Source organism: Macrobrachium nipponense, chromosome 13 (assembly GCF_015104395.2).
Source record: "Macrobrachium nipponense isolate FS-2020 chromosome 13, ASM1510439v2, whole genome shotgun sequence".
NCBI classification, from domain to species: Eukaryota; Metazoa; Arthropoda; class Malacostraca; order Decapoda; family Palaemonidae; genus Macrobrachium; species Macrobrachium nipponense.
Window position 1 is genome coordinate 1,723,028 of NC_087206.1, and position 11,380 is coordinate 1,734,407.

At 43.6% G+C, this 11,380-nt stretch overlaps 1 long non-coding RNA gene across 2 annotated transcripts in view; it reads left to right on the forward strand.

Moving 5' to 3' along the window:
- LOC135225417 (uncharacterized) overlaps positions 1-11,158 on the forward strand; it is a 34,733-nt gene extending 23,575 nt beyond the window's left edge. For both annotated transcript variants that reach the window (XR_010316943.1, XR_010316942.1), the window contains exons 2-4: positions 1,757-1,933; positions 2,228-2,410; positions 10,815-11,158. This is a non-coding gene — a long non-coding RNA (uncharacterized LOC135225417). The remainder of the gene's footprint in view (positions 1-1,756; positions 1,934-2,227; positions 2,411-10,814) is intronic.
- The last annotated feature ends 222 nt before the right edge of the window (positions 11,159-11,380 follow it).

The following is an 11,380-nucleotide window of genomic DNA, read 5'->3' on the forward strand; positions in this document are numbered from 1 at the left end:
CATTAAATGATGTTAATTCCTCATAGATGACTTGCTTCTTGATTTCCAACCTGATTTTTATATATTTTCTGGACTACTTTACCAAGAGTTTCTTGCACTTTCATCATATGGTAAAGGTAAGACACTAGTAGCGTTCATCATCATTGTTTCTAGAATTAAAATGTCGCTGGAATAGATAATTCAGTACCTGCAAAAAAAAAAAAAAAAATTTAATGCATCATTATTACTCTTGTAAAGCAAATGTACTCCACTTCATTGCTGGTAACACACATCTTCAGTTTTCAATAATTTCACTAAGTATTATTAAAGAGAGCAGTATTTACTAACACATACATACTACATTAACATATGGCAGGTCTGGTAGACCCAAGTGAAATAAGTTTGGCAAACAAATGTTGGCCCTGTAGTGTGGTAGTGCTGTCAGTGCACCTCATGCAGTGCACTGTAGGCATTCCTTAAGGTTCTTTGCAGCGTGCCTGCAAGCCCCTTTATTCCTTTTACTGTATCTCATTTTATATTCTCTTCCTCACCTCTTACTTTCCACCCTCTCCTAACAATTGCTTCATAGTGCATGTGTGAGGTTTTTCTCCTGTTGCTCCTTTCAAACATTTTACTGTCCATATCCGTTTCATCGTGGAATGACCTTATAGGTGCAAGTGCTTGGCCTTTGGCCTAAATTCTATATTAACCTCAGTCCAATTCAACAAACATTGGGTTTAAATGCTCGAAGTAGACCTGTATTATGAAACCCATGTTGAGTGCCTAACAACACTACCTTCCCCAGCCATAGCAACGCAAGAACCAAGGCTGTTGGGCCAGGCAGCTGGCCTACAATCGCAAAGTGACCACATAAGGCGCTTGAAAATTATCCTGTTGTTAAGACCTCAAAGTTGTTAGCTATGAGAAATACAAATTATTTTTAAAAATTTGTCATTTTGTGTTCTAGAGTTAATGGGTAAGAGTACCTTTTTGAACTTGGTAGAGAGTTCTTGAGGGTTTCTGTGGAACATATATCCACATTATCCGAGGAAAATTTGCCTTTTTGCAGTATTTTTCACAGAGAATTATTCAATAATTACTGGATTTTAATATTTTGGTGACTAAATGCATTTTTTTGGATATTATTAAAATACTTATGTATAAGCATTTTTAGAGTTTTTATTTGGTGTTTGAACTATCAAAATAGGCAGTTATAAGCAATTTTAGAGGGATGTAAAGTATTTGTGGATTTTAGCTATACGCAGGAAGTTGTGCTATGCATCCCCCACAAATACTGGGGGTTCACTGTAATACCAACTTGTCTGTATTTGGTCAGGAGGTGCCCCATTTTTAGGAATTTTTGTTTTACTGCAGTTGTGGAGTCTGTTAAAATAACAGCTACCTTATGTCTCATGTTTTTAAAGAATGCTGTTTTAATACAAACTACTTTTATAATGTGATAATAGTTTGGTTCATAATCTGTCTTGCTGAATAATGCATTTGTTCTTAATAGATACTATAGAAACCCTCATTTCTATATGAGCATATCTTGGTACCAAGGAATATTCCTGTGTAAAAAGCTCAGGGTTGTCTACGTAGGAAAAATGCAATTTATTTGAAAATTGAAATTATTATATAAATGTTCATCATGAGTCTGATTAGTTCATAATAGCATTTACAGAATTATAGTTAGAGCCAAGTGCCTTTTTTATGTAAAGTGCAAATTGATAACTTGATAGGTTTCTGGAAGTAATTAAATACTGAATTTCTTTTACAGATCTGTAGGTGATACTCCCGCCATACACTGCTGGTGATGAACAGTGAAGTGGAGTACAGCAATGACTCGTTTATTTGGAGTAAACTGCAGAATGTAACATCTTTGTTTGCACCTGTAAATGGGGCTTTGTGAAGCGCAGACGTCAGGCCCACAACCAAAAGAAACAATTAATTTAAAGTATGTATGAAATTTGTTTTTCATAAGTGTGATTGTTTCAGTCTCTGCTTGACAAGATGTATATAAAAATGTTGGTGATTACATATATAAGTAGTTTGTGTACTACAGAAGACTTATTATTAGATTACCTCTTAATATTATTCATATTCAGTCTTAATATTACGTACATACCCTGTAATTCAGTTTCCTCCAAATTTTATAACTTTGAAGATCAGGCTTTTATGTACTAGTTTCAGTACTTTGTAAGCTACAGGATCACAGTTTGACATTTCATTTACTACTATATCTTTTCAGAAAATTCTGGACGGTTTGCAATCTTTAACGGGTCTAAGTTGCATAAACACCAATCTCAACATGCAATTCCACAAGAAAGTACCTGCTATGAAAAAAAATGTACTTCAAAGATGATTGCATTTTTATCGATCAAATTTGTACATATTAAGAACCAGATTGTATTGTAGTGGTTATTTACAAATGGTAAGTGTTTTTTTACACATGGTAATTGTTTTTAATGGTAAAGATAAGGTAGAAACAGGCTCCCAATAATGAATGTTAGTGTCAGGTTTCAGAGTATCAAACTTATTTCCCATCATTAGGACATCAGCTGTTGGGTATTCTTGACTACAATTTGAACTTTATAATGGTTAGTCTAGTATGTTTTGGCATAATATCTTTAATTAGCATAGTTTTATGTTACTTGTCAAGTAATTGACATGGTATTCATAGAATACATATATGTTCTCCTAGAACTTTTTGTTTTGATATACTGTGTTCTGTAGGCCATTGTCCAGGCCATAGGTACGCATCTAGGCACAAAAATATTATACCCAAGTTCTTTTAAGACTTAGTAAGTTATTTTTTATTATAGCATTTTCTTGGAGTGTGTAGGTAGGTACAGTGGAACCTCTACATACGAAAGTCCCTATGTATGAAAAATTCAGGTTACGAAAGCAAAGACAAAGAATTTTTTGCTAATGTGTACAAAAATAATTAAGGTTGCGAAAGGGTAAAGTCCGATTTTTGCCCAGGCCGCCGAGAACAATCTTAAAATTTGCATGCCGCCAACTCGGTAGACTTGCCACCATCCTCCCGCTCTCCCATTGGTTCCTGATGCTAGTCACTGCTGTAAGATCCTGCTCTCCTATTGGTCAGCATCTGTCCCATCATGCCTCTATGTAAAGGCATTCCTTGACCATTTTTTGCAGCAGCGTTATTGTAAGTACCTGGAATTCGTTTGTTCACATATGTACATGTATTTAATTTGTTAACGTAAATTCGTGTTAGTGATTTCGCTTTCGTTGTACTGTAAGTTACTTTATCGTGTTGTGTGTGAACTTAATTACTTACGTTATTAGCCATGGGTCCCAAGAATGTTGCTGAAGTTCATGTAAAGAAGAGGATGATTTCTATGGAGATCAAGATGGAGATAATCAAGAAGTGTTAATGTTTTCTGCCATTTGTTAATGTGTTTCGTAAAGTTTAGTGTTAATGTTTTCTGCCATTTTTTAATGTTTCGTAAAGTTAAGTGTTGATGTTTTCTGCCATTTGTCCTACTCCTCTGTCGCCAATTTCGGACATCGCCTCACTCGAAAGGTAAGGTTCCACATTTTACTACATACGTATGTACAGTATTTCTTGTATTTCTGGTCTTTGTACAAAAAACTGTACTTAAAAAATCATTGTCCATTTTCACAACAGTTTTCCTATAAAACTGTGCACAAAATCATCTCTAAACCCACGTTCTTTATGCAATAGTATATATTCCTCTGCTCTAATACAAACCCCCCTTCTCTCTGTCCCAATATTTCCTATTTCTAGAAACTATTCTCTTTATTTCTCTATACATAAACACAGTACGTACATCTCTTCATTTTTTCAGTGTTTCTCTTAACTTTTGAATAACAACTTAAATATAAATTTGTTCATGAAACTTACCTGACAGATATATATATATATCTGTATTTTCTGAAGTCCGACAGAATTTCAAAACTCGCAGCACACGCAGTGGGCGGCCAGGTGGTAGTACCCATTCCCGCCGCTGGGAGGCGGATATCAGGAACCATTCCCATTTTCTATTCATATTTTTTCTGTCGCCGGTGCTGTAAACAACTGTTTGCAGTACCTCCGCCTAGGATTTTGATATACTTTCGTCACTTAAGTATCTGGATTGTTTTTTGGTTTTGATTCTGGATTGGTGGCTTGGCACGTGCAATAGTGGACTGTTTTTTGATTTTGGATTGGCTTTTCTGTAAACGTGATGTCTGGATCAAGTTCAGTGAGTTTCAGAGTGTGTGTGAAGAGTGATTGTAAGGTAAGGCTACCGAAATCATCGGTAGATCCCCACACAGTATGTATGGGGTGTAGGGGGCATGTATGTTTATTGGACGATCGGTTTGACCGATGATGGATGGAAGGTGTATGATTCTTATCGGCGTAAATTGGAACGTGATAGGATCAGGAGGTCTTCCTCCAGGAGCGGTTCCACTAAAGGTAAGGGAAGTAATATTCCACCTGCATTAACACCAGTAGAGTTTTTCACCTAACCCTGTGATGTTGCCTTCGGGCCCTGATTCTGTGTCTGGAGAAGGTAATGCCCTTTCTCTTATTTTAGAGTCGTTACGCACTCTAGAATCTAAAGTGTTAGCCTTAGAAACCGGCTCTGTGAAAGTGAGTGATCGTGCCCCTAGTGTTGTGAAGGGGGCGTCAGATCGGCCCCATAATGCCTCTAGGCCTAGACCGCTGTCGGACTCCCAGGAATCAAGGAGTGGACATGTCGAAAGCAGCAAGAGGGTTACGGGGGCTCCCCACCGATCTGGCGTCCCTTCGGCAGGACCTGTGGCAAGTTCCCAGGCTGCCAAGGAGCGTGCTCAGGCTCGCATCCTTAAGGACTGTTTTTCGTCCTCCGAGGCGCCCTCCCCGCGCAAGGGGTGGAGCGCTCAGAGAGACTCGCGTCCATTGAAAAGGACCTTTCTGAGTGAGGACGCTTCACGTCCTCTCTCTCCGTTGTCGTTGCGGTCTTCACCTGGGTCGTATGAAGCTTTTCCGCCGCAGAAGAGAGGAAGGACGTCATCAGAGGATGACGCTGAGAGGCAATACTTTCGCTCTTCGGAGAGGCAGGTTGCTGTACCTGTGAGAAGGAAGGAGGTGTCCCCTCGCCCCTCGTCTTCTTGCAGGTTCAGTCCTTCGCCTGCTTTAGCTTCTTCACCCACGAAGAACATTCTTATGTCCCTTCAGGACCAGTTGTCAGCTTTGATGGCTCAGAAGACACGCCCAGCAGGAGTCGAGCCTAAACGTAGGAAGGTCGTCAGGCTGCCTGTCAAGAGGACGAAGCAGTCCCCTTCTCTTTCTCCTCGTTTGTCTCTTTCTCCGCCTGCGTCTCCTTCGGTGCTCCTCCGATCTCGTTCCTCTAGTAGGAAGGCACGTGGACAGGACGCTTTCTTTCCCTCTCGACGTCCTGAGCAGGCCGCTCGGGAGGACGCTCATCGGAACACGTTTGAGGACTCTCGGCAGGACGCTTTTCAGGACGCCTTGGAGGACGCCCGGCAGGACGAGCACGCTCGTCAGGATGCTTTTGTGGACGCTCTGAGGGACGCTTTTCCTAACGAGGAAGCTTTCGAGAGCGCTCAGAAGGATGCTTTGAAAGCTAAGACTGGATGCTCTAGCGGGAAGCGTAAGGACGCTTCTTTAGAGCGAGTTAAAGCGACCCAAGTTGCCTCTCAAGATGCTCAGCGCTGTCAAGATGCTCTTCTTCCTTCATGCACTAAGGATCGACAGAAGGTCGGTCGCATCCAAGCCTCGGAGATCTCTGTTGAAGGTCAGACCCGTTGAGCGCACGCCCTCTCCGGAGGGGCAGTCTCCGATTCCTCTTAGGGAGGAAGGAGAGTTATGTAGTCCGGCGGACTCGGTTGAGGATGAGCAGCCGTCTGTTTCGTCCGTTTTGGATTATAAAGTGTTGGTGAGGCTGTTACGCTCGTCTTTTGGAGACAAGTTTCAGCCTGCAGCTCGCAGGTCTCCACCCTCTCAGTTTTCTTCATCGAAGTCTTGTAAGACCCCGGAGTTCGTGGAAATGAAGACTTCTCTGTCCACCAAGAGGGCTTTTAAGAAATTACAAGACTGGATGGAACGAAGGAAGGATCAGGGCAAGTTGACTTTCGCCCTTCCTCCCTCAAGACTCAGTGGAAAAGGGGGCATTTGGTACGAGACCAAAGGAGAAGTAGGTGTTAGAATCCCTTCGTCATCCCAAGGGGATTTTGCTAGTTTGGTCGACGCCCAGAGGAGGTCCCTTTTGTCGACAGCAAAGGTTTCTTGGACGCCTACAGAGATCGACCATCACATGAAAGGACTATTAAGGAGACTCGAAGTCTTCAACTTTTTGGACTGGTGCTTGGGAGTCCTAGATATTCAATCTAGGAGTCCGGACTTGCTAAGTCTGGGGGAGCTGTCCAGTGTGTTAACCTGCATGGACAAGGCCGTCAGGGATGGTTCGGAAGAGTTAGTGTCTCACTTTGGTACGGTTTTTTTTAAAAGAGAGCGCTGTTCTGCAACTTTGCTGCGAGGTCAGTTACGACGGCTCAGAAAGCGGAGCTTCTCTTTGCGCCTCTTTCGAAAACCATCTCTTCCCCCAGACTATGGTGAAGGACCTGGCAGGTAGCTTACAGGAGAAGGCTACTCAGGGCCTCTTAGCCCAGTCCTCGAGACGTCCCGCAGTTCCTACTACGTCGTCTTTTGGGCGAGCTCCAAAGAAGATTAAACCCTTTCGTGGGGCTCCTCCCTCGAGAGCAGCTCCTCGAGGGAGAGGGCTTTCAAGAGGAAGAGCTTCTTTCAAGCCGAAAGCAAGCAAGTGAATGATATCCTTCAGACACCAGTCGGAGCCAGACTGAAGTATTTTGCGGAGCATGGAGAGAGAGAGAGATACGGACCCTTGGTCCCTCAAGATCGTGGAACAGGGGTACAAAATCCCCTTTTTGGATCCTCCTCCTCTATCCACAACTCCCAGAGATCTTTCTCCTTCATATCAAGGGGAGAAACGGCAAATTCTTTTCGATCTTTTAGATCAAATGATCGAGAAAAGAGCGGTGGAGCAGGTCGTAGACCTGGGGTCACCAGGATTTTACAACAGACTTTTCCTGGTACCAAAGCAGTCGTTGGGTTGGCGTCCAGTCCTAGACGTAAGCAGGCTGAATCTTTTCATAGAAAAGATAAAGTTCAAGATGGAGACCCGGCCTCAGTCTGTTCTATGGGAGCCTTGCTACGACCGGGCGACTGGATGGTGTCCTTTAAAGACCGTTACAGGACGCATACTTTCACGTTCCAATCCACCCTCTTTCAAGAAAGTATCTGAGGTATGTTTTGAAAGACAAAGTCTGGCAATTCAGAGCCCTTTGTTTTGGCTTAAGCACGGCTCCGATGGTATTTACCATGATCATGAAGAATGTAGCGAGATGGTTGCATTCTTCAGGAATAAGAGTATCTCTCTATCTCGACGATTGGCTCGTCAGAGCGTCATCCGAGGAGAGGTGTCTGAAGGACCTTCAGTTCACGTTAGCCTTGGCAAAGTCCCTGGGACTTCCTGGTCAACCTCGAAAAAAAAAAAAAGTCGCATCTGACCCCGACACAGTCCATCGTGTATCTGGGTGGATTCAGATGGATTCAGTGGCTTTTCGGGGGGGGCGTTTTTTCCGTCCCAGGAACGACAGCTGCAAGGCTTAGAGAAAGTTTCAGCCTTCCTGGGGAAAGAAACTTGCTCGACGAGGGAATGTATGAGTCTGCTGGGGACCATTTCCTCGCTGGAAAAGTTTGTTTCCCTGGGGAGACTACACCTCAGGCCTCTCCAGCTTTTCCTTGCAGAGGAATGGAGAGTCAAAGAGGATCTGGATGCGACCTTAAAGATCACCGAATCTGTGAAAAGCCATCTAAGATGGTGGCTCGATCCTCGGAAGTTTTGAGAGGGTTTATCTCTAAAGCTTCTGAGCCCCGACCTAGTGTTGTTTTCCGACGCGTCCGTTCGTGTTGGGGAGCAACACTAGGAGGGGAAGAAGTGTCAGGCTCCTGGAGGGGGGTAACAGGTGTCCTGGCACATCAATGTGAAAGAAACTTGCAGCGGTTTTTTCCTGGCTCTACAGTTCTTCGAAGAAAAGGTTGCAGACAAAGTTGTCCAAGTCAACTCGGACAACACCACAGCCCTTGCGTACCTAATGAATCAGGGAGGAACACACTCCCGACCTCTGTTTTACCTGTGGGCAGGTGCAAGGCGAGTGATAATCCTGACGAGATTCATCGCAGGAGTCCAGAACGTCAGAGCGGACCTTCTCAGTCGACAGGACCAACTCCTGCCGACAGAATGGACTCTGCATCAAGACGTTTGTCGGGAGCTATGGAAGTTGTGGGGACGTCCTCTGGTCGACCTATTTGCGACTTCGAGGACAAAGAGGTTGCCTCTTTATTGCTCCCCTGTGTTGATCCAGGAGCAATCGCTATAGATGCACTGCTCTGGAATTGGACGAACTTAGACCTGTATGCCTTCCCGCCATTCAAGATCATGGGGGAAGTCATGAGGAAGTTCACGGCGTCAGAGGGGACGAGGTTGACCCCGATCGTCCTGATGTGGCCCGCAAGAGAATGGTTCACGGAGGTAATGTCCTTCCTTGTAGACTTCCCAAGGACGTTGCCCTGGAGGAGAGATCTACTCAAACAGCCCCACTTCGAAAGATATCACCAAAACCTCTCCGCTCTGTGTCTGACTGCATTCAGACTATCGAAAAGTTGGCCAGAGCGAGAGGTTTTTCTAAAACAGCTGCAAAAGCGATCGCCAACGCAAGGAGGGCTTCATCGAGAGCTGTTTACCAGTCGAAGTGGGCTTCCTTCAGGGCATGATGTAGAAAGGAAGGAATTTCCTCTTCCACTACCTCTGTGAGCCAAATAGCCGATTTCCTGCTATTCTTAAGGAATGTGCAGAAGTTGGCAGTCCCTACCATCAAGGGATATAAAAGTATGCTGTCAGCAGTCTTTCGGCACAGAGGCCTAGACCTTTCTGACAACAGAGATCTTCACGATCTCTTGAGATCGTTCAAAACGACTAAGATACCTCAAGCGAGGCCTCCTTCCTGGAACTTAGATTTGGTTCTAAGACTTTTGATGTCGAGTCCTTTCGAGCCTCTCCATGCAGCGTCTCTTCGGAACTTGACAAAGAAGGTTCTTTTCCTAACTGCTCTGGCGACGGCGAAGAGAGGTAGCGAAATTCAAGCCATTAGTAAACAGGTGGGCTTCAAAGGTGACAACGCTGTCTGCTCTTTGAGTCCCACGTTCTTGGCGAAAAACGAGAACCCGTCTAACCCTTGGCCCAAGAGCTTCGAGATAAAGGGTATGACTAACCTTGTGGGCCAAGAACCTGAGAGTGTCCTGTGCCCTGTCAGGGCTCTCAAGTTTTACGTTCGCAAGACGGAGGCAGTACGAGGTCCCTCAGATAATCTGTGGTGCTCTGTGAAGAGACCCGATTTACCATTATCCAAGAATGCTTTGGCTTTCTTTCTGAGAGACATTATAAAAGAGGCTCATTCATCTTGCCAGAAGACTGATTTGAGCCTCTTGTGAGTGAAAGCTCATGAGGTCAGAGCTGTCGCAACCTCACTTGCCTTCCAAAAGAACATGTCAATCAAGGACATCCTTGATACCACCTTTTGGAGGAGCAATTCTGTATTCGCCTCACACTATTTAAGAGATGTGAGAACGATATACGAGGACTGTTGTTCTCTTGGACCATACGTTTCTGCAGACACAGTTTTGGGGGCTGAAGGTAGCTCTTTTCCTATCCCTTAGTTAAGAGTTAGGTTAGTTTTTAAAATGTTTTGTGTTTTTGGTTGTTGGTGAGATCTTTTGTGAAGATCTTCCATTCATTAGGTTAGTTTTCAAGGGGTTTTGTCTAGTTGGTCAGGTGGTGGTCAGTTGCTTCATAGCCCTCATATGTATGGTTCGATGGTCTAGTCATGTTGTGGGCACGCCCCGTTGACAGAGCATCCAGAGCGCACCAGCACTACAGGTCTCTACCTCGCTGGCAACTCTGATTAAGCAGAAGCAGGCTTAGGGTGACAGTAATCACGAAGTCATCTATGCTAACAGGTTGAGGAACCCAAGATGTATATCATCTACTTAATTTAGTTTCCTAAAATCCTATTCTGTCTCTTTCCCACCATCCGAAGGTGGGATTCAGCTATATATATATATCTGTCAGGTAGTTTCAGAACACAAATGTTATTTATAATACAATTAAGTTTGTTCATACTTACCTGGCAGATATATATAATTAAGTGCCCACCCACCTCCCCTCAGGAGACAGTGGCACTGAGAAAATATGAATAGAAAATGGGACTGGTTCCTGAAATCCACCTCCCAGCGGCGGGAATGGGTACTACCACCTGGCCGCCCACTGCGTGTGCCGCGAGTTTTGAAATTCTGTCGGACTTCAGAAAATACAGCTTATATATATCTGCCAGGTAAGTATGAACAAACTTAATTGTATTATAACAATAACATGTTCTAGAACTGAAGGAAAGCGAAAACTTTCTCAATATTTGTTAATGTCGATATTTTTCGTTCTGAAACATCTTATCATCTGGTATATAAATCTTTCAAATTGCTCAGATTATGTCTAGTAATTTTCCCAATAAGTTGCAGCATAGTATATAGCCTCTTCTTTTCTTTGCTGTTTACAATTAGTTCATTAAGCAGAGCTAGTAGGTAATAATTTCCTGCATATTGAGGTTGTCTAATAATGTACCATTTCATCAGTATTATTAAGCAGCTTTCAGTTCAATTAGCATTGCCTTGTAGTGTGTGTATAGTAGTAGCATTACTTAGCAGAAAGTAACAAATGTTCTCTTTCCAGGAGTTCTGGATGCCGGGGATCTAATCTCTGGCCAGTTGTTTAGTTGGTGTTAAAGGGTCTCCTAACCTTCCATACCACATGACTTCTTGGCCCATCCAACCTCAGAAATGCCTCAATTTTAACACCCAACCTAACATACCCACGGGACCACCTGACTTCTTGGTCCATCCAACCTCGGAAATGCCTCGAAATTTTAATATTCTCCAAATCCTCTAGCTGGCAACTCTTGGCAACCATATTTGGTGTGTGTGTAATACAAGGTGGACCTCAAGAAGCCCATTAGTCCCCAGTGAGCTGTCACAAGAAGTAACATCTATATATGCTGCTTGTCTTGGCTGTATGACCCTCAGTAAAATTACGTAGTCACGTGTGTGACACCTTTTTGTTAAAAATAAACAACTTGTTAAATAAACTATAGCTGCTTCACTTAAGGTAGATTCTTGATGAGCCCTATGCTTACAAAACGTTTGTTTGTTGCAATAGCCGATTGGCTGGTTTACCGGGAGGTCGGCAGCTCCCGAAGCCCGAATCAGCGGCCACCAAACAAATGTCTCATAGGCATAGGG